The 21994-nt window shown below is 37.6% G+C and overlaps 1 long non-coding RNA gene across 1 annotated transcript in view; it reads left to right on the forward strand.

Moving 5' to 3' along the window:
* The first annotated feature begins 585 nt into the window (after positions 1-585).
* LOC309627208 overlaps positions 586-21994 on the forward strand; it is a 385485-nt gene continuing 364076 nt past the window's right edge. The window contains exon 1 of the long non-coding RNA XR_014243594.1: positions 586-15564. This is a non-coding gene — a long non-coding RNA (uncharacterized lncRNA). The remainder of the gene's footprint in view (positions 15565-21994) is intronic.

Genomic DNA, 21994 nt, shown 5'->3' on the forward strand with positions numbered 1-21994 from the left:
TCTTCCTCTTGGATTGATCCCTTGATCATTATGTAGTGTCCTTCCTTGTCTCTTGTAACATTCTTTATTTTAATGTCTATTTTATTTGATAGGAGTATTGCTACTCCAGCTCTCTTTTGATTTCCATTTGCATGGAATATCTTTTTCCATCCCCTCACTTTCAGTCTGTATGTGTCCCTATGTCTGAAGTGGGTCTCTTGTAGACAGCATATATATGGGTCTTGTTTTTGTATCCATTCAGTGAGGCTGTGTCTTTTGGCTGGAGCATTTAATCCATTCACATTTAACATCTTTGCATGTTAAGTGCAAAGATTTAACAATTGAAACATCTTTGCATGTTTCAGTTCCTTCTCAACTTTCATCTTAATGACATAAGAACTAGGATTCTATGTTTCACACTTCCTTGGTTATTGCCCTTCTCCCCAAAATTTGTTTTTTTAAAAATCTGTGCTTATCAGAAAATGAAATCTATGTGTCACAAAACTATATAAAGAGAGCCATATGGACATTTCTTTTTGGTAAAAAAGTAATTAAGTAAATAACATGGTGGTAGATAATACAAGTGCATGTTGTGATATCAAAAAGGGGCAAAGTGGTACCTCTTCATCAAGTCTCCCTCTCACCTCTGTCTTCTCTAAGCTCACTTCCCTTCCTTGGAGGCAACCACTCTGACAAGTTTCTTGGGTTAGGACAGTTCCTGCAATTAATCAGGCAACTCACCCAACTAGATGCAGTGGGCTTTGAAAATGCCATTTATCTTTTCAAAGAGAGAGAATATATAAAACTCATTTCAACAAAATTTCAAACAGCAACTACGTACAAGCTAAGGAAATTATAGTGGCAATTTTCTCACATTTCCTAATTAACTTTTCTTAGCTTATAGAACTGAGTAAGCTCTTCTAGAAAATCTCTGTATTTTATCCTTTTCTCATTTAAGATCCTTCAGGGGCTCCCCAACACTGACAAAATCAGACCTCTCCTCTTTATCATTCACCCTTTCTGCAATCACACACATTTTCTAGCCTCCTAATCAAAGGTTCCCAGCTTACGTTTCATCCTCCAGCTCTCCATTGCCGCTTCTCATTTCTATGATTCTGCACGGGCTGGTCTCTGTTGCTAGAATGGCCTTAACCCTCCTTGACTTCTTAATAAGCATCCCTTCATCCTTAAAGACCCAACTAGATCTCACCTCCTCCGGGAAGATCGTTTTCCTCTTCCGAAGTTATTTTCTCTTCCGCTATCACATTGGTTTCTCTGTATTTATTACTGTACTTGCAGCACTGCCTCTTCCCTCATAATCAAAGACAGCCTTGCTTATTTCCAATGTATGCGATTCATCAAAGAGTTCTGCGATGTTGTTTATTCAAATCTGCTTACAGGCAGGCATACAGATGAAATTACCTCTTATTCTCCACTTATCCTCCTAAATTTGATTATGGGTTCCAGCAATAGAAAAGCCAACCACAGTTCTATGTTGCATTGTGTATATTAAATTATTTTTTGTCTTTCTGGTTTTACTGGTAGAATATATGCTGCTTGAGGTCCAGGACCTTGGTTCATTTGTGATATTGCCTGTCCTGTGTTTCGAGTTTCATCTCCCCTGTTCTCCAACCAAGAGAACAAGGCTCCCTCTTTGCTGTGCTTCATGTACATCTTCCTCCCTCACCTTCTGCCTTCGCACGCATTGTCCCTTATATCAAAAATTGTCCTTCTATTCCTTCCCTCTCTGTATCTAATCTTTTAAGTCCTGGCCAACCTACACTGGATGTTCTTTGGGCTCTTCTCCCACCTTGTATTAAACTTCAGATGAGCTCCCACCACATTGTGTTACCATCACTTATGGATCTTGTTCCTTCCAGTTTGCAAGCTCCTAGAGGATGAAGGCTGTGTCTTCATCTTTGTAGCCATAAAAACTACTGTCGAGGCTGGCACAGAATAAGCCCTGGTGAGTGCAGACCAAGAGAAGTGGTCCATGGAGTTTCAATTGCCTCCAGTTATCTGGCTCCCCCTTCAGTTTTGATCCTCAGTGGGCTGGGTGGGGATTCTTTCCTTCCTAACCCTTTCTTCTACCTCTACACGAGACAGAGTTATTTCAGCAAATCTGCTTCGTCATGGATGAGCCATTGCAGGTCGAAATGAATTCTGTCCATCGTAGCACACTGCTCAGTGGTATCTGCTTGACCTTACCCTTCATGTGGATTTCTCTCCTCTGAGTAACTGGAGATGAGAAAATGTTTTCTTAGAATTCTTTGTTCCATGGCAGCTAGCTCCAAGTGCTTTATCCCTCAGTCTTCAGGATCACCCAGAAGCCTCTACTGGGTCACCTCTACCCCCTCTCCCAAGGGCTCATGGCTCAGGTCCTTCCACATCTCTGAGACACTGACTCTTCTCAGACAGCAGTGGCTGCCAACCAGAGCATTTGAATTTAGATGTAATGCAGTGCCTTTGACCACAGCCAGATTGGGGCTACTCCCAGACACACATGCTAATTTTGAGAAAGGCTTTTGTTTTACACTAAGCATGAGTCATCTAGCAATTATAAAGGGATTAATTATCCAATTTGGGGATACTCTAGCTCTCTTAATGCTTCATCAAAAGGATAACCATGGAAAATCAAAGCTGCTGAAATTTAAGGCCAATAAATTCTGTCCTTTGCTAATTCTGTTCTTTGTGTTCTCTGCCCCTCTACCTCTCCTTACATGTTTTCAAGACCTGGAGATCCTAAGGTTCAGAACAAAGCCCTCAGATTTTCTGCCTCTAAATCAATAATTTTCAAATATTGTTTAACCATAAACCTCTATCCAAAAAAAAATCTAATGCAGATTCTCAATATATACTTGAAAAAGCGTATATGTCCAGCATAGACATATTTTAAACTCCACATTATAGCAATAACTGCTTAAAAAATAAACCAATGGAACAATAAGATACATTTCAAGAAACTAAAGTGTTTACCAGATGAGGTTTGGGGCCAGACTGGGGGAGGAATGATTACATCAGATATAGCATAATTTATTTCTACACTCTGTTTTGTTAGATTCACCATATCTAGATAATCCTGATTCTCACAGATCAATTGTTGCAAACAGTAACAGTTGTAGGCTTTGTATTTTTAAACTGCTTTTTTTCTGAGTATTAAGTGTACTTGGACATTTTGTTCTACAGTTGAATTCCTTATAATATCACCCAAAGCTACCAAGAAGCATTAGAACTATTTACAACGTAATACTAGCACTGTGGGGTGTGTGATTGAATTTGCTTGTACTAGTTCCCATGACTGGACACACGACTGCCTACATTGAGAAGGAAAATAAAAATAAATCCAAGGCTCCTATACAAAAGAATCAAGTATATACACAGAAACCAAAAAAGCTTAATCTAATGTCTGCACAAAATGAATTGTACTGGCAACATACTTAATGCAACAGCATGCTCCAGTATGCTGAAATTTGTTGTAGACCATATTTGATGGTTTGTTTTTAATTTTTTATTTGATTTTAATATTCCCTAAATAGTTAATAAAATATGAAACCATATATTAAAAAAATAATAATAACAGGTATTTGTAGAACTCCTGTATCTGTTTGCATGTTGTTTGATGGCCATTCTGCAAATGTATTTCTCTCATGGCCATCACCTCCATTTGGGGGCCAAGCATATTTCCATGTCTATTTCTGATATTGTCTGTTCTTTCGTCCTGTTGAACTTCTCCATCTCCTATCCTGTGAATACCTCATACGATATGGATAAATGGGTGGGATGGGGGTGGGTGGGAGGGAGGTCCAACTTGGGGGAGGGGATATAGGTATACATTATAGCTGATTCACTTCATGGTACAGCAGAAAATAACACAACATTGAAAAGCAATTTTACTCCAATAAAAAAAAAAAAAAAGCTCTTTATCTTTCCCCTAAAGCGAACTTCCCAGCTGTTTTGAGAGGGTTTGGCACCTCTTTCTGCTTTATCTTTTATAACACCTGTTACTTGGAACAGAAATAATGGCAATTAATTAATTTTGTGATGCCAGTTCTATAAGTAATTTATGTTTGTAAATTTTATCTCTGAAACGTTTTATGGAATGTGAGGGTAGGGATACCAGCCCACACTGCTCCCATTCACCTAGTCACAGTAGCAATGCTGAGTACAGAGGAGGCATTCAATACATTTTGTGAATTAAAGTTGGATAAGACAAGATTTTACAGTTGATCCTTATTCCCAGTATGCATGGACTGTAGTTTCTAATATGAAATCATAGCAATAGAAATGTCTCACTTAAATCTCTCTCTCTTTTTTTTTTTTTTAACTCAGCTCATAGTATTTCCCTGGTTTCATCATATTTTCCTTCAGAGGTTATCCTTAAGATGAGGAAAAAGTGACCCCTCCTGATATATAGAATAGAAACTCTACCAGCTGCTACCGCAGACTGACTTTCAACTTTTGTGGTAAGAAAATGTGGTAACAGACAAAAATCCCTGGTAGCTCAAAAAGAATAATATTCCCAAATATCCATCCTTACCACAAAGGCCCGTAAGGCTGCCTGTGAGAACTAGGTGACGTCCAAGACTCCTTCCAACTGAAAAAGTAAAAGAAACATGCCTTCAGATTTGCATGCTTCTCAGTAAACCAAGATTAATGCCTTGGCTCTGGGTGATTCAATAACTTTATGCCCATAGGCAAGGCATTTAGCTAGAGTGGGTTTCTATTTCTTATTTGTGTTTTGAAGTGAAAGCTAAAATAAATAGTGCCAAGCATTGCCGGATGAGAGGTAGTTGGATCCAGAAAACCCAAAACTAGTAATCCACTGAAAGAATCTGAAATAAAAGTGAATAAGAGTTATCAATTATTGTCTCTTGCTGTGTACCAGGCTAATACCCATATATTTCTAGTTAATACCCACAAATATCCTACAATTGATGTTGATCAGTGCCCATTTTTCTGATAAGGAAAGTAGCCATCTCTCCTATGGGGGACACCGTTGTCAGATGTCAGGGTCCGGACTTAGCCCTCATCTGTGCAACTTCAAAATATGCTTTGTCCAGCTTTCTGCTGCACTGAATGCTATATGAGGCATCATTCCTGAAGAAGTTCCGCCCTTCAAACACAGCAACGTTCTAGCCAACAGACTGAATGGTTAAGTAAAGTGCCAAAGTTTGTGGTTCAAGGGAGCCCTGGGTGGGTCAGACCCCAAATGAGATAGTCTGCTGGTTAAGATGGGCTTTTTTCAGAATGGAGAGAAATGTGAACAGTCTCATACACTTTTCAGATGGATAGCTGGGAACATAATGGTCTATTCACAAGAGCTGCAACTAATTTTAGAATAATTTTGAACGTAGGTTTCAGTTTCCTAAGTGAAGAGTTGAAGAAGAATGGGGGGAGCTCATACAGAGGGTATCTCAGGAGATGATGGAGGGACAGAGGAGGGCCACCTCCTAGCACTTGCACAGCTGCCGTGCTTTATTAACTGTTTGTTCCTCTTTGCAAAATGGCCATGTATTTGGTATTTTAAAATACAGACTCTTTTCATCTTCGGCTGTTTCATTTCATATGCATTTTAATGGACGCGTTTAACTTGATTCCTGCCTCGTAATGTGAATTAATCCCAGAGGGCACACACTTTATTGAAAAGGAAAAATAATAAAATAAAATGACTGAGTGGAAAAGTTATGCTGTTCCTGTTTTAGACTATTTGGTAATAACTGCTCCCCAAGAAATAATCTCTTCACCAGGCATGTCGGTACCTAAGGCCTTAGTGGGGCATCTACATCAAACAAAAATCAAAAAATTTTTTTAAATTTTAAAAAGAGAGAGAGAGAAACAAAAATGTGGATTGCGTATGTAAGTATTTCAGGTGATTTCACAAGCTTAAAAATAAATACATAAATAAAACTCCTAGTTGGGAAAAGCCTATACAACTTCAAATGAAGTTAAATTTTGAAGTGAACAATGTCAGCAGTTAGCTTAGATAACTGAGACTGAATATTTACTTTGGGTCTTGATATGGACCCAAGGAGCCCCAGATAATACAAACCAGTCTTTTATTTTTATTTTTTTATTTTTTTAATTTTTATTGGCGTATAGTTGATTTACAATGTTGTGCTAGTTTCAGGTGTACAGCAAAGTTACTCAGTTATACACATACATATATCCACTCTTTTCTAGATTATTTTCCCATATAGGCCATCATAGAGTATTGAGTAGATTTCCCTGTGCTATACAGTAGGTCCTTATTAGTTATCTATTTTATATATAGTAGTGTGTATCTTCCTGTTGTTTTAGGCAACTGAGTAAACTGAGAGGAATAAAAGTTAGAGATTGGGGGAATAAATTTCAGGCAATAAAGAATTAAAAACAAACAAACAAACAAATCCCAGAGGATCTGCCTAGAAAAGAGAGGTTGCAAGGAACCAGTGTGGTGGAAATTTAGTGCTCATCAAATATCCAACAAACATCAAACTGTTACTCTCCATTTCGATTGGGGCAATATGACTGGTTAATGGAATGAGTGAAATTGATGCCAAGCACCTCTCAAATGACTCTGTAACTCATGCCTTTGGTCCTTATTTTGCTGCCGTGATAATCTTGGAGACCACAGTTTCAAAACAGCATCACTCCAAGATGGAGGAAGGGTCACCTGAGATAGAGTAATGTTTGCTTGTGGCAAGAAATTAACTTTATCCGTATTAAGCCACTGAGATTTTGGAATTTCTCTGTGGCAACAAAGAGGATTAGTTTACCTTGGTTATTACAGAATTACTCAAGCCTTTGGATACTCTGAAGTTAGAGTGTAGGAATTAGCATTAACAGTACAGCTTCTCTGCTATCATTAAAGAAAAACAAGAAAAAAAACACAGAATAATTAAGATTTTAGAAAAGACAAACTAATCCATCTGAGACATGGAAATGATCAATCAATGGACAACTCTGGAGTTCTCCTTTTAAGGACAATTAGCAAAAGATCAAGGAATCTGTTATCAATAATAATATCACACTATATTGTACTGTATGTGTACAAAGCATTTTCTTCTGATGTTTAAATGAAGTTCTTCCTGGGGCCTGAAAATGACCAGATTATGTCATGAGATTTGTTTCTGTCTCATAATTCTAGAATGAAAACATGCTCCATCATTGTCCCTTCAGCATTTTACCAGCAAGAGACTTGTCTCCATCCCATCTTCTACAAAAAAGCAGCATCCACAGCTGAAAACGACCAGACATACCAAAGAATGCCTGGATAATAATGGCCTTGGTTTATCTCATAGCACTTTGTGTTTGCCCCTCTGGCAAGCAATTCATCATCACAATCTCACCAGTGAATCACAGGGCTCACACATTGCTACAAATCCTGCCTTTCAGCATGCCCAGAATGAACCATTACACTTCAACCTAGGATGAAATAATCCCAGTGAAACCAGCTGACCTGTCGGAGGGTGCCCAGATAACACTGAAATAGACAGCACTTAATGCAGTGGGGGATCTGTCGAAAACAATAAAGACTGGTGTAAAAACAAGTTGCAAGTTATTGATCTGCTCTATTACAGTTGCTTTGAAAATAACTGGATTTCACTTTTGCCCTTTAATTTATCCATCTTAATCACATTCTGTCAAGACCAAGGCACACATATTATGCTTAATAAAGGTCAAGAATACTCTTGTGTGCTGCCTGACCCAAAATGGAGATGTGTCCTGAGCATCAACACACATGCGTACAAGATTGTCCACTCACAGGCTCCTGTGAAATGGACCAACCAGAAAAATATAGCTGGATGGGACATGAATCTCTAGGCAAATTTACAGTCCAAGCCATAAAATAAAAGGCATCAATAGCAATACACTCATTTTAGGTAATCTCCCTTTCAGTTAACTTAAACTCTAGATCCACATAAAGAGATGCTCTCTGGAATCTCCCAGGACACTTGGACCAATTTCCGGCCAGCCCTATTGGATGAGGGCGCACATTTTCACCACTCTGATCACTGGACTTTGACCTAATTATACATGTTGCTTCCATCTTTAGGGGGGTTGTTAATATTCAGGGGCTAATTCTTCTTGGGTCCTGCTGTCTTTAGGATTTATTGATCTTTATCTTTGTCCAATGGAACATTGGGGGTTGTGACCCCTGATGCTACACTTGGGAAGGTAGATCCTACTATCTTATATTTGCTGATTCTTAAATTCTCATTCTGGGCTCACTGTTGAAATTTCTCTTGGGAAAATTTGTAATTACCTTCTTTTCAAGGATCTAATATAAAGATTTTGACAGAACCATAAAGACTGTTAGTGTTTCTTAATGCCCTTCAGGGGGCATTTTGTGAGTCTCACTTAAACACCTTCTTTTTGCCTTTCTTTTATCCTCTTGCTTTCTCTATACACGCGCGCACACACACACACACACACACACACACACACTGTTTATTATACAGACAGTATATTTCATAAAAATGTCCACTTTTTACTAGATTTCATAAGCTCCTCTGGGTGGTCTTCCCAACCCATGTTATTCTTGTTCCTTTACTGATGTGGAAATAAACAATGACCAACCAAATGGGAAAAGCAAACAGTATTTATTCTGAGCTTGCTGTAGCAAGAGAGCCAGCCCCCACCATTTGCCCATCTCTTGATGTTTTGGCAGAAACTCAGATGCAGGCAGAGGGGTGGAAATCTTTATAGTGGAAAAAGAGAAGGCAAGGCTTCAGATGTGCCCTGATTGGAAGAGTTGACATGGGGAAGTTTCAGGAAAGCTAACTTGAAGCCGGACATCCTATATGATTGGTTAGGGGTGCATATTTGACTTTTTCTGGTTGTTCCTAAATTGGAAATGGGAACAAAAAGTAGGGAAGCTCTCAGTTCTTAATGAATCCGTGGTAATTTGGGGCTGATCACTACAGAAGTCATTGTTTAGCCTCCTGGGTTGTTACTAGAGATAGCATTCTATCTTTCTGACTTATAGCAGGCTGGTTTCCCGGGTTATTTATTGTATATAAGGTGTTGGTTGCCCCAGGTTGTGTGTCAAAGTTCTGTTTTTACATAGGGTATGGCCATTGTCTATTTGTATATTCAGTCTCTCACTAAGTACCTACTATGAGCTAAATATTGTTCTAGACACTGGTTGTATAGACGGAACCAGAACAGACAAAGTTTTTGCTCTCCTGGAGCTTACACTTCAGTGGGAAAGACAAATAGAGAAAAATAGACAAAAAAAAATGTATGTCAGGTTGTGATAAGAGCTATGAAAAACAGGGGAGGGTAAGATGATAGTGAAAGATGAGGAGGTTTTACTTTAGAGAGACTGGCCAAGGAAGGCTTGTAAGAATTGGAAAAATATATATCAGTAATCCACTTGACATACAATAGAGTATTTATACTCTATTTGTCTTAACATATCCCACTTGGTATATCTGATATATTGTAATCTCTTCTATGTTCCAGTAATATGATACAAACCCTTCGTAATCCAAAGAAAATATTTAGCATAGGTCCCATCTTGCATTCCTTTTATTAATTGTAATAAACAGATGACCATCTACTGTCAATGGACAGAGCACCCGAGCAGAATTATTGCCTTAAGGAAGAAAACAAATAAATAAGGTGGCAGGCCAGGGCTTTATCCTTCCCAGCACGCTGTATTGTCTTGGACATATTTCTTAGGTAGTCAGAGCTGCAGGAGTCATTAACCCTTCCAGCAAGACTGGGAACTAATCTTTACCAAGTGGGTACCTCCTTCCAATGTCCAGACTTTCACAGAAGAAGACAGTATAGTTACAGTGGTTTATGGGGCATAAAGGCCATCACAGGACTTCATAAATACCTCTTTGCTGAAGAAGCAGGACTGTTGAGAAAGTGTAATTACCATGTCAGATGACCTCATAAATTTTAAATTGCATTTTTGGAGTCATATAGACTCCTGGGATTCCCATGCTATCTCAAAGTTTTCATTCGCACGTGTCCTGTATCAAAAATCAGTAATTACGGAAACTATACCCTGTAGTGTTTCTCAGTCTGTATCGTGCAAAAGAATTACCTTGAGAGCGTGTTAAAACACCAGTTCTAGGAGTGGGGCTGAAGAACTGGCATCTCTAACAAGCTCCCTGGTGATGCTGCTCCTGGTCTGGGGGCCACACTTTGAGTAGCACTGTCTTACAGACCTGCGTGTAGGACACTCATAATCCTCAAAGCAAAAAGCATGAAAAACAGATTTTGTACAAAAAGAAACATGGAAGATATAGGATGCACCACTGAACATTAAATTTTCAGCATATGTCATAAATTTACAGAAACATTAAGAATGTATATTTGAAAGTGGCACTGTCCTAGAAAATCCAGCATGTGTGTTTCCCTGAACTACATGCCACTTTCCCAAATGGTCTAATTATTTCCACTTTCCAACAATGTTACAGAGAAAGAAGATTCTTTTTTTTTTTTAATTAGCATAACCAAGTCCCAAAGAGAACGAAAACGAATACAAAACATCAGTGTAGATCATTGCTATCAACAGAGGTTAACAACATCTCCCCCCTTTGCAAACCCCAACCTTGGCCCTGGCAATGGCTCTGCAGAAGTGTGCAGTGAGTTGAGGAAAGAGGAAACTCCAGGATTGTGATCTAAAACAATCCCGAACAAGGTTGTGATCTAAAAAAATCAAACAACTTGAAAGGAAGTAAGAGACTTTTGTCTTTGGCTGTATATTGCCAGCTTTTAAAAAAATTAATACTTTAAAGAAAATAGAAAAATATTAACTGTTAAAAAAGACAACAGGCCCAAAATGGAGTCATCTGTGCTAAGCCCAGATCACCAAACCAAGACAATACCTAAATTAATTGCAGGATCAGCTTCTTCCAGGAAAGTAAGCTTTAACCAGCCAATCTAGAATTACCTGGTCAGCCCTAGTGGGGTAATTCACTATTGTTCTCCTTAGGAGAATGACCTTTCCTGAAAGGTCTAATTTTATTGCTAATAATTTCCTTTTTCTGCCCTTTTTCTACCTTTAAAAATCTTTCCATTTCTGTAGCTCGGAGGAGCTCCTTTCTATTTGCTAAATGGGAGGCTGCCGATTCATGAATTGTTCAATAAAGCCAATTTAGTCTTTAAATCTACTCATTTGTATTTTCATTTTTGTTATTTAACAGATTTGGTGGCAGCAGTGGGAATGAAGGAGAACATTCAAGGGCTTCAGGGACAATGAGAAACACAGGTATGATATCCCACAAACCCCTTGAGTTCACTACCTTTCTATTTCTGAGGTCCGTGGGTAAGTATCCTCTCAGTTCTGAGCTCCACTTTCTTTACATTGAGTTCTCAATCTAATTGGCTTTCCAGTCAAGGGCTTAGCAAGTCAGCTTGAGTTGGCAGACGGTTCTATCTGGAACCCAAGACCATAGGCCTTGGTTTCCTCTACAATTCCCCAGTTGTTTGGAATCCCTTGCCTCATTTCCAGCCCACAGTTCCCATTTACCGGAGTTTGCTGGTTCAGTTGCTGCTGGAAATTGCTGATGGTGTGCATGGTCTTCCCTTGGTCAGTCTGCAGTAATATCTCTTGGTCACTGCTGGTGTGTTAAGTTGCCCATGTCCATTTGTCATGTTTTGTGTAGATAAAGGCTATTGCTAATGGAGATCTTAGAAGCAGAAAGAAAAGCCATAAAAAGTGGTGAGCATGGATCAGGCATTTAAGAGTTAGAGTTCTTGCCACCTGAATCAAAGATTCCTGTGTTAGGATAAATTGGTCATGGAATGGGATAGATTGACACCAGATCACCCAGCAACATCAAGAAAATTTCCACGCAAAAAGGCACACATTTGTGTAATGTAAACACCACATAATTCCCAACCTCACATCACATCCCCTTTAGGTATTAGTCTGGCTCTAAAAGACCCAAGGGCTCAGCAACAAACAAACAAATATATAAAATGTGATCCTCAAAACCCAAAGAGTTTCACATGCCACCTTCTGACACACCTGCTTATTTTATGTCAGAGAACTGTGGTCCCAGAAGCTGTAAATATCTACACAAACAGCAAAATCTTACTAAAGACAAATTAGGATTACAATGGTCCTTATGGGGAATGATCCAATTAGACAAGACTGTTTGCTTAATAAGTGCCCTTGAAAGTAAGGGTTCCCATATCAAACAGACAGAATGCAATGCCTATTTTCATTGGTATGTAGATGCTTCCCAAAAGCTCCAAGATTCTAAAACAGCTTCGTTAAAAAATGTCTTGCAAAAGGATAGTGAAAATTTAATGACACAAGACTGTAAACAGCAGTCTGCCAATCCATTAACTTTACAGCTGCAACAGCTCCAAGTTCAGGCACCTAAATAACACCTGGACCCCTCACATTGCACTTTCCTAGGGTTCATCATTAAAATGCTGGCCCAGGAAACAATGTCTCAGTTGCAATCAGCTGGAACACTGGAAAAGAGATAGGACCTCAAAGGGCCTATGCAAAATTTTTAACATCAACTCCAATGCCCTCCTATCTAACCCCTCAAATGGGTCCCTCCTAGATTTGAGGAGACTTTGGGAGATTTTCTGGTAAATTCCTACATTATTCCCTTAAACACCTAAGGAAAATTAAAATTATTTTTAAGAATGCCAAATTTAGGATACCAAAGGTATACCCTCTACTTTAAACCCCCTTGGAGCCTGTAGAGGGGCTCCTGGAAAAACTGGCAGAAGCTGGCTAAGGGTAAAAATGCTCACCAGAATCAGCCCTCCTGGATCTCTGTCTATAATAACCAGTAGAGAGAGGAATATAAAATATATTTTGCACCCTCTTTGGGGACTGCTCTTACGTTCAAGGAAGGGTTATTTAATACTGCCAGAAATGTTACTGTTTGTCTCTGTTGAAAACTGACAAGATATCTAAAAGAATTTTTAAGTAGCTCTGTGATCAGAGATTGGCCAGATAGGAAGCTGATATTCAGAGCCCAATAGGAATGTTTTTTAGGTCTCCTCCCTTAAGCTAAAAATAAAACGATGTACCCAGAGGGAAAGAAAAACCTTCTGAAGCCTTTGTGAAAGGATTTACTAAAAAACATTCCAAGGGCAAACAGCTCTAAATCTAGAACACAGAAATCTTTTGATTTCCATCTTAGTTAGAAATCTTCTCCCTAACATATACATATTAAAAAAGCAAATTAAGGGTAATGTCATTGGGTGGGTGGATCACCCTATGATGTCATTTAGGCTGCAACCCAGTCCTCTGGGGAATTGAGAGCAACTGTCCTTATCTTACAAATCTCTACAAAACCAGAAATGCAGCTCTAGAGGCAATTCAAAGTTCAGCTATTTTTTAAAATCAATCCCAAAACGTCTCATATTTATCTTAAAATGGCTTATAACTGCATTTTCTCCCTGTGCCTCTGAGGTGTAAATGTGAAAGTACAAACATCAGGGAGGTAATTTTTATCAAAAACAAAATAAAGCAAAACAAATCAAAATTGGAAAAGTCTTTTGAAAATTTTAAAAAACACTGAGATACAAATTCCTTTACAACTAGTGAGTTTTGTTTACCTGATTCAGTGCAGTAATTTTAGAAACAGAAGCTATAAGTTCTCTGCGTGCATCTGTCTATATGCTTATATATATGCATATACATATGTGTATATATATATGTTGTAGATGTATGGTATATGTCTACATCTGGATGGTATTGCCAAAATTAATTTGTAAAAAAATAACAAAACAAAACAAAATCTCTAACTGGCTTACAAATAAGTGCTTATAAATTATTTCTAAATCTCAGAAATATAATAGAAATTAACCCAAATGCCTTCAAGGTTCATGTGATCTGGGAAAATATTCAGTACTAAAGCTAGTTTAAGTTCGTTTGGTTTAATTAAAACAGGCATGTCTTTAGAATTATCAACATTAAATGAAATACCTTTATTCTACCTAGGCTTACTCAGTCACGTAAGTTCATGTTATCTCTTACAAAATCTGTCAGCAAGAAAAATAGTTCGTGATTATGGCAGACTTTGTCTAATGTCTTATGAAGTTTTTGTGGCTAATATAAATGTAATTCTTAAGAACAAGTAAATTAAATAAATGTAAGTAGGATAAAAAGATTTTAGGTAAACTTTTAATATAGTTTCCCAAATATTTCTGGTAACCTGATAGCTTAAGTTTTGCTAAGTTAACTTCAATGGTGAGTTAAGTTAAATTCATTGAACATCCAGATTATTTCCAAATATGATAAAATAATGAAACATTAATTACTAAACAGATTTGTCTACTTTTGTCTTCTTATTACGAAGGAACCAGAGATGTTTGTTCCCGTTAGTAAACATGCTGTGTGCCACATTAAAAGATTGTAGTATGAGAAAGCATATGCTTCTAGAGATCATGAAATGTATTCATAAATTTGTCAATCTAAAGAATACTGTTGTAACAGATAGATTACAATTGCTTAATTCTTATTTTTCACTAGAAATAAACATTTCTAGGGGTTAAAATTCTAATTAATATATGCGATTAAAGTTATTAAAAATAATAGGAGAAACAACTGTTTACACAAAGCAAGTAGAATGTCTTTTGGATTAAGAAAAGGTATGAGGTATGGAGATGTATTTTTGTTAAGGGAAAAGAAAGTAATTTTTGTCCTAAAGTGAAACTGGTTATTTCAGTATAAAAGAGGAAAAACATAAGACAAAATCTTAATGCAAAAAAGGAAGTTGTGGAAGCTTTGTGAAAAAAAAAAAAAACCTTGGGAAAGTAATTTTATGTGTAGTCAAGCTGGCTAAGATTGAAATAAATTTATTTAATAAGTTTTAATATCGAAAGTACATTGGTGCAAAATGAAAATTAGTTTTTTCTCTCTGCTAAAATGATAAAAGTTTAGAAAGTTAAATCTCTATTAAAAGAGCTAAGGTTTTTGGTTTCTTCGTTTGCTTTTTACAACTATTTAACTTTCTGTTTCACCTGTGAAGTGTTTAGTTGTCAGTGTGGTTAAATGAATAACTAAGTATTGTTTCACAGTGACCCGTGATCCTATTTGACCAAGTGTTTTAAAACCTTTGGATACTTTTGACAAACTTCCCAAAAGTAAAATTCTAGATGAAGTCTTTTTGACGTAGAAGTAAACCTTAGGATTTTCTAGGGGGCTCCTAGAACATCTCAGAAGATTTATTCCGTCTCTCTTAAAAAAAAGAGATGTTAAACTAATTAGACTTATTTGATATATTAAATTACATGGAAAGCATTGTCAAATAAGAAGTAATATTAAGCATTCTTTATGTTATATTTGTATAGGTATATGTCATAAGTGTTCTAGAAATTCTGTGTAATTCCTGGAAATCCCATATGTCTTGTATATGTTATTAGTCATAATTCTGGTTATAATCTTAAAATGTTGCATGTTATAGAAATAACCAAATTTCCTCATCAATTCCATTATAATAACTCTGATCAGCTCTTTAATAATAAGCATCTTTAAGTCTTTTCATGGTTATTGTTTTACTTTGATGCGTTTACCAAAATGTTTCTGCGAAAATGCCTTATCTTCAAGGAGATTCATGGAAAGAATTTGGACAGATTCCTGATAAGTTTAAGATCATAAAACTGAACTGGGTAAGAATTTCTGGAACTAGTGAAAAAACTGGATTCAAGCAGAACAAGTATGAATTACATGGGTCTGAATGAACTCAGTAGAATAATTATAATTTTAATGACTTTTTGTTTGAAACATGGGTGGTTCCTTAATACGGAAACCTTTTATCTTAAACTATCTATGACATACAACAATTTGGTAAAGTATACCTTTACAAAGAAAGATGAAACAATTATTTTTTTCTCTCTATCTGATCCCTCCAGAATTTGAAAACTCTTGAGTATTATTTTTATGGCAAAATGTTACTTAATTAGATAAGTTCAGTAAGAATCTGTTCTCCTTCAAAAAAGAAGCAGACTCACAGATATAGAGGGCGAACTAGTGGTTACCAGTGGGGAGAGGAAAGGGGGGAGGGGCAATATAGGGGTCAGGGAGTAAAAAGTACAAACTATTAGGTATAAAATAAGCTACAAGGATATACTGTACAACACAGGGAATATAGCCAATATTTATAATAACTATAAATGGAGTATAACCCTTAAAAATTGTGGATTTCAGAGACTGGCACAACATTGTATTGGTAAATTAACGATACTTCAATTAAAAAAATAAAATAAAAAAATAAAAATATGTTAAGATTTTAAAGGGCAAAAAATAAAAATTTAAAAAAATAAATAAAACTTGTGAATCACTATATTGTACACCTGTAACTTATATAATATTGTACAGCAACTATACTTCAATTTAAATTTTTGAGTAATTAAATTTTAAAAATAAATAACTAAAAAAAATAAAAAGGAACCTGTTCTCGTTGTAACAGGACACAACTGGAAACATCGATTATATTACCAAATCTTTGACCTGAATGTCGTATTTTAGAGAGCTGTTCCTAGTCTCAGATATGACCATAGTTTTAAGGAATTAATTGACTTTACAGAGCCAATAAAACCCCTTTGAAGAAATCAACCTGGTACCTTGCTTGCAAAGCTCCAGCAAAGCAGTCTTAGAAAGAGTTCATATGGTCAATCACTATTCTTGCTGCACTTATATAAATATTCAAGCCACATTTAATGCAAACAAATCAGTCTCACTGTGGTCATCCTTGGAAAAAAGAAATGGGAATAACTGTAGAAAGAAAAATTATGTTTGCTCATTTGTCTATATTAGATTCTAGTCCTGTTAATTATCTCTGAGGTTTTGGTATATACCTGTAAGTTGGACTGAATCCTGAATTCTTACAGTTTCTTCAAATGTCTGACTGTAACTTCCCAAACTAATATTTAGAATTTTCTCCTACCCTCTCATTTGGAATTAGTAAGAGCAAAAATTACCCTTATATTTCCTTAAAAGGGACTAACTAGATCTTCCTCCCTACCCAGATGACAGCCAAACTTCAGGGACTTGAACCTTGGTATGCATCTCACAGCTGAAGAGGGCTGCACCTGACATTTGGTCCCGTACAAATGATGGAGACCTCCAGCTAAAATTGACTAGGAAGAGAAGTGGCTGACGGCACAGTAGATTGCTTCCTCCCAACACGCCAGAATAAGACTTTATACTTTAACATAAAATACTTTTTTTCTTCCCTTTTTACCTTTACTCTGGCATTGGCCTGGAAAGATAACACCATCATTCACATCCCCCAAGGTATTGGTAAAGCTGGTAAACTCTGAAATTTAGAACAACTTTTTATTTCAGGCTAGGAGAAAATCTAACTGATCCCTGGCTTAAATGGGCAAATGCAACAATTCCTGCAAACGAATTTATTAGCAGTGTCATCTTAGCGGAAGTGTTTCGTGCTCAAGAAGATTAATTGTTGTCCGTGGTGGTTATCATTCTCCTTGGCCTGGATACCTGGTGCAAAACCCAGCAATGTTATTAGGTTACCTAACTGTGCTAACGGCTCACAGTCAGACTGAGGCACCTCATTGGTCAACCCCCCTGAATTCAAATAGTTTAATTAGAAAGGAATTAGCAGAAGGCATTCTTGACTAAGGATCAGCTTCCTTTGGCAGGGCTATACTTCCCTAGTTAGGAGTAAATGTAGAAGAGAATATGATCAGAAATCTCTCCTTCACTATTGAGAATATTGCAGAATCCACTGCTAAGACGTTAGCTGACAAAAAAATCCTTAGATTCTCTGGTAAATTTGTTCTTGGTAACAGGATCACTCTTAATTCTCTTTTAGCTGAGCAGGGAGGTGTCTCTTCTGTGGGCAACACAGCCTGCTGCACCTGGATTAACACTTCTGGGAAGGTTGAAACTCAGTTACATAAGGTCACTGAGCAAGACACTTGGCTTAAAAAGGTGACTCCTTCCACAGGGTCTTTCTCTGACTTATTTGATTTTGACTGGTTTGGGTTTGGGGGACCATGGCTATAAAGTGCACTCCAAGCAATGGGGATTATTCTGCTTATAATAATCAGAGTAATCTCCCTGGTGTGTTGTATTCTCTCAAAAGCTTTAAATACGTGTTCACAGCTGCTAACCACCAAGCAAATAATCTCCCTAAGACTGGAATATTAGAAAAGAAATGAAGAGAATGGCCAAGTTAAAAATTGTGAACCTGAAGTTATGGCCCGTGAATATTATAGACATTAGGCAAAAAATGTCATGATGTGTGAATGCCACACAAAGGATCAACAAAAGGTGCAAGAACTACAGAGCAGTAACTGAGAGTAGTGCTACCTAATGCTTTAAATTTTTATCACATCTCTCAGCTAAGCTAAGAGTCTAATCAAAAGGGGGAAATTGTTAAAAAAAGAGACAGCAGGCCCAAAATGGAGTCACTCGTACTAAGACTTTATCACCAAATTGAGACATAATACCAAACCTAATTGCAATTTTAGCTTCTCTCAAGAATACAACCTTTAACCAGCCAATCTGGAATTACCTGGTCAGAATTATTGGGGTAATCCACCCTATAGAACCCTCCTATTCCCCTAAGGTGTGCAACCTTCCCTGAAACAACACGTTCTTCACTAATAATTTCCTTTTTTGCCTACTTTCTACCTTTAAAAACCTTTCCTATTCTGTAGCTTGGCAAAGCTCTACTTGCTAGTTGGGATGCTGCTTTATTCATGAATTGTTTGATAAAGCCAATTTGATTGTTGAATTTACTCAGTTGAATTTTTGTTATTTAACACAACTAATCCACAGAGTTTGGTCCAGTGGGGCCTTTTTCAAGGGTTGCAGACAGCAATTAATGAGGCCGGCTTGACACTGTCAGGAGCAGCTGCTCTGTCTCCTTTGAGGATTCGGGATTATCCCTTCATTTCCCTTAATCACTCAATCAGTGTTAAATCAATCAATGAAATTAACACCATTCAAGTTAGGGAGATACTACTGAGATAAAAATCATATATTTGTAACTCTTCCATCTCCTACATCTATCTAATAAGGGTTTTATTAAAAATCTAATTTGTGGGGCTTCTCTGGTGGCGCAGTGGTTAAGAATCCGCCTGCCAATGCGGGGGACACGGGTTCGAGCCCTGGTCCCGGAAGATCCCACATGCCGCGGAGCAACTGGGCCCGTGAGCCACAACTACTAAGCCTGCGCGTCTGGAGCCTGTGCTCCGCAACAAGAGAGGCCGCGATAGTGAGAGGCCCGTGCACTGCGATGAAGAGTGGCCCCCACTTGCCACAACTGGAGAAAGCCCTCGCACAGAAACGAAGACCCAACACAGCCATAAATAAATAAATAAATAAAATTTAAAAGAGATAAGCAAAACATTCTCTCTATAAATTTGATCTTTAAAAAAAAAAAAATCTAATTTGTTTTTTGTCTCATTCTATTTGCTGAAGTTGTTGGTGTCCCCATCCCGCAGGCATACTGGTGGCTTAGATGTCTGAGTCATCTTTCTTGCCTTGGTCTCTTGCCTCCTGTACAGCAGTGGTGTAATGTTGCTTTTCCCTGGTTCCCCACTTCTGCCTCTTCGGGGTGTATCCTAGTAACTATATTTTGCTTGTGTAAGGCAGAAAAAGAAAAAAAGAAAGAAAGAAAGAAAAAATCCCTTACTTTTTATGACAGAAAGAATGCTGAATTGGAAGTCAGGACAACTGGGTTTGTACCCTAATTGTTCAGCTAACTAGGGACGTGACCTTGTACAAGATACTTGACTTCCAGGTTTTTCCCTTATCCATATAAAGATGTACTTGATGTCCTTTTGGTTCTAAGTATGTTTATTTGGCAAAAATTGTATTCAACTCATGGAGAAGGAAATAGCATTTATTAAGTTTCTGCTCTTTGTAGCAACTTTCTCTGGTGTTTTTATTTCTCTCTAGGTGATGCCCACCATTCCTCCATGACAAAGATAATTTCTTGTCCCTAAAGGGATTCTTCACATGGTCTCATAAGCTGTGTACTGTATACAATTCATTCATTCATTCATTCACTTCCTGTTTCCTGTATGTCTGACACTGTATTTCAGAGACAGATATAGACAAGAGCTTAGCATTTATCTGTGGCCTGAAAGTAAATTACAAAATCCAAGATATCCTTTTCCTCTAGAGAGTTGTGAAATAAACCATGTCCCATTTCTAATGTCCAAACTTCTAGTAATATAGCTTCCTGGTTGAGATGAGATTAACAGAAAAAAAATAATAAGGCAATATTTGAAATTGCCCATCTAAACATTGACTCATTTTGCGAGCACTGTTGTAAGCAGCTCTTTGCAGGAAAACTGCCCTCAGCATGAAGCCCCTTTTCTTCTCACTTTAGCAAAGCTGTATTGTAACTCACTTTTAAAACTAGGCACCCCCGTGCTCAACTCATCTCCAGCCCAAGCACACCTCTCAAGTCTTTTGATCATGCAATACCTTGCCTACATGGTTGGTTCTTTCTATAGATCAAAGAAGTAGAAATGAAGAATTAGTAATTAAAAGATGACCAGATCTCTTCCCTAGCTTCCCCTTCAGTAATCTTGTGAACAAACTGTGTGAACAAAGCAGTGTGAACGAGATAACATCTAGAGGAAGACCACAAGAAGTCAACCAGCCTACACTCAGTGGGGGATGGTGATGACTCTGACGCCCTATCTCAGTGACTAACTGAGATTACTTCCCCTTTTCCTTTGAAAACTTTCATGGTCAAGCAGAATCTTCAGAGGTGGTTTTGGGGGGACACTGAGTCCACCATCTACCCAGATTGCCGGCATTCTGATGAAAAGCAACTTTCCTTTCTACCAACATTTTTCTCTCTTAAGTATTGACTTTGGAGGGGCGAGCAGCTGGACCCGATTCAGTAACACTGTCTTTTGTGCCCATCGTTGACTGCAAATATCTGTGCCTCTGAGGCAGTACCCACCTGTTCTGGACCTTCTCTTTCTTACACATATGCAGTAGTGCTTCCATAATTTCTAAGGAAAATAATCTGGAAATGGCAAACTTGTTGGAATGGAAGAGTTAGGAATTTGTGCTGAGAATCAGATAAAATGTCAATACGAATAGCTATTTGTTAAAGCTGCTTTATTTCAGGTTTCATAAAGTTTAAAACCTGCTGAGAGATTTATGGGAAAGTGGGACAAGTGGTGATAGGAGCATATCTCCTACACTGTATGTTGAAGAAGGGCAATATGTGCATCAGATCTGATAATACCAGTGATAGAATATTAACCTGTTCGAAAGATAGGCTCCTTTGGGAGTGCCCTGGAATGAGGGATGAGGAATAAAACCAAGAAGCTTAGCTTAAGAGAGGAAACACTTAGAGAGGACATGATGGCTTTGATCAAACATATGAAGGGCTCTCAAAGAGAAGGAAGATTTGAGGTGAAATAGGACACATGAAACAAAGATAAAGACTTATTATGTCTCAATACAAAAAAGAAGAGAAACTTTCATCGGTTAGAATTGTCCCCCAAAGAAATAAGCTACTGTGCAAAGTAATAAGTTCCTTGTCACTAGAGATGTTCAACATAAGACCAAGTGTCAATTTTATGGAGAAACCCACGCGTAATGACAAACGACTTTGATTATTGCTTTTTTTTATTTCCCTAAACCTTATGTTTTTTATTAGATTAAATTTCGGTGACATTTTATTCTTTGGAAACTCTTCTCATTCTTTGGAAACTTCTTCTCACTATGACTGTTTTCTTTCACAGTTGTGAATCACCTTCTCAACATCACTTTACCATTTCTTTTCCTCCTCTCCCTTTTCCCTGTGGGCAGTGGTGATCTTCTTATGACAGCATGTAAATTATATTCAATTAAATTTAGTTTAATGAATATTGGCTGAGCTCCCGTTATACTTAAGTTCTGTGATATGTATAATGGCAGGGAGAGGGTGGGTGAAGGGGATGGCACAAAGATGAATAGCATAGAGGACTGGGCTTAAGGGAATTTGCAAGATTCTAAGAAAAGGGAGAAGACAAGCCCCAAAATAGCTATTGTATAAGACAGAAGATAACCATTGCTATTAAAAAAGTTAGTGGAGAGCACATTTACTGGAATTGC

This window comes from Balaenoptera borealis (assembly GCF_965194805.1).
Source record: "Balaenoptera borealis genome assembly, chromosome: 3".
NCBI lineage: Eukaryota > Metazoa > Chordata > Mammalia > Artiodactyla > Balaenopteridae > Balaenoptera > Balaenoptera borealis.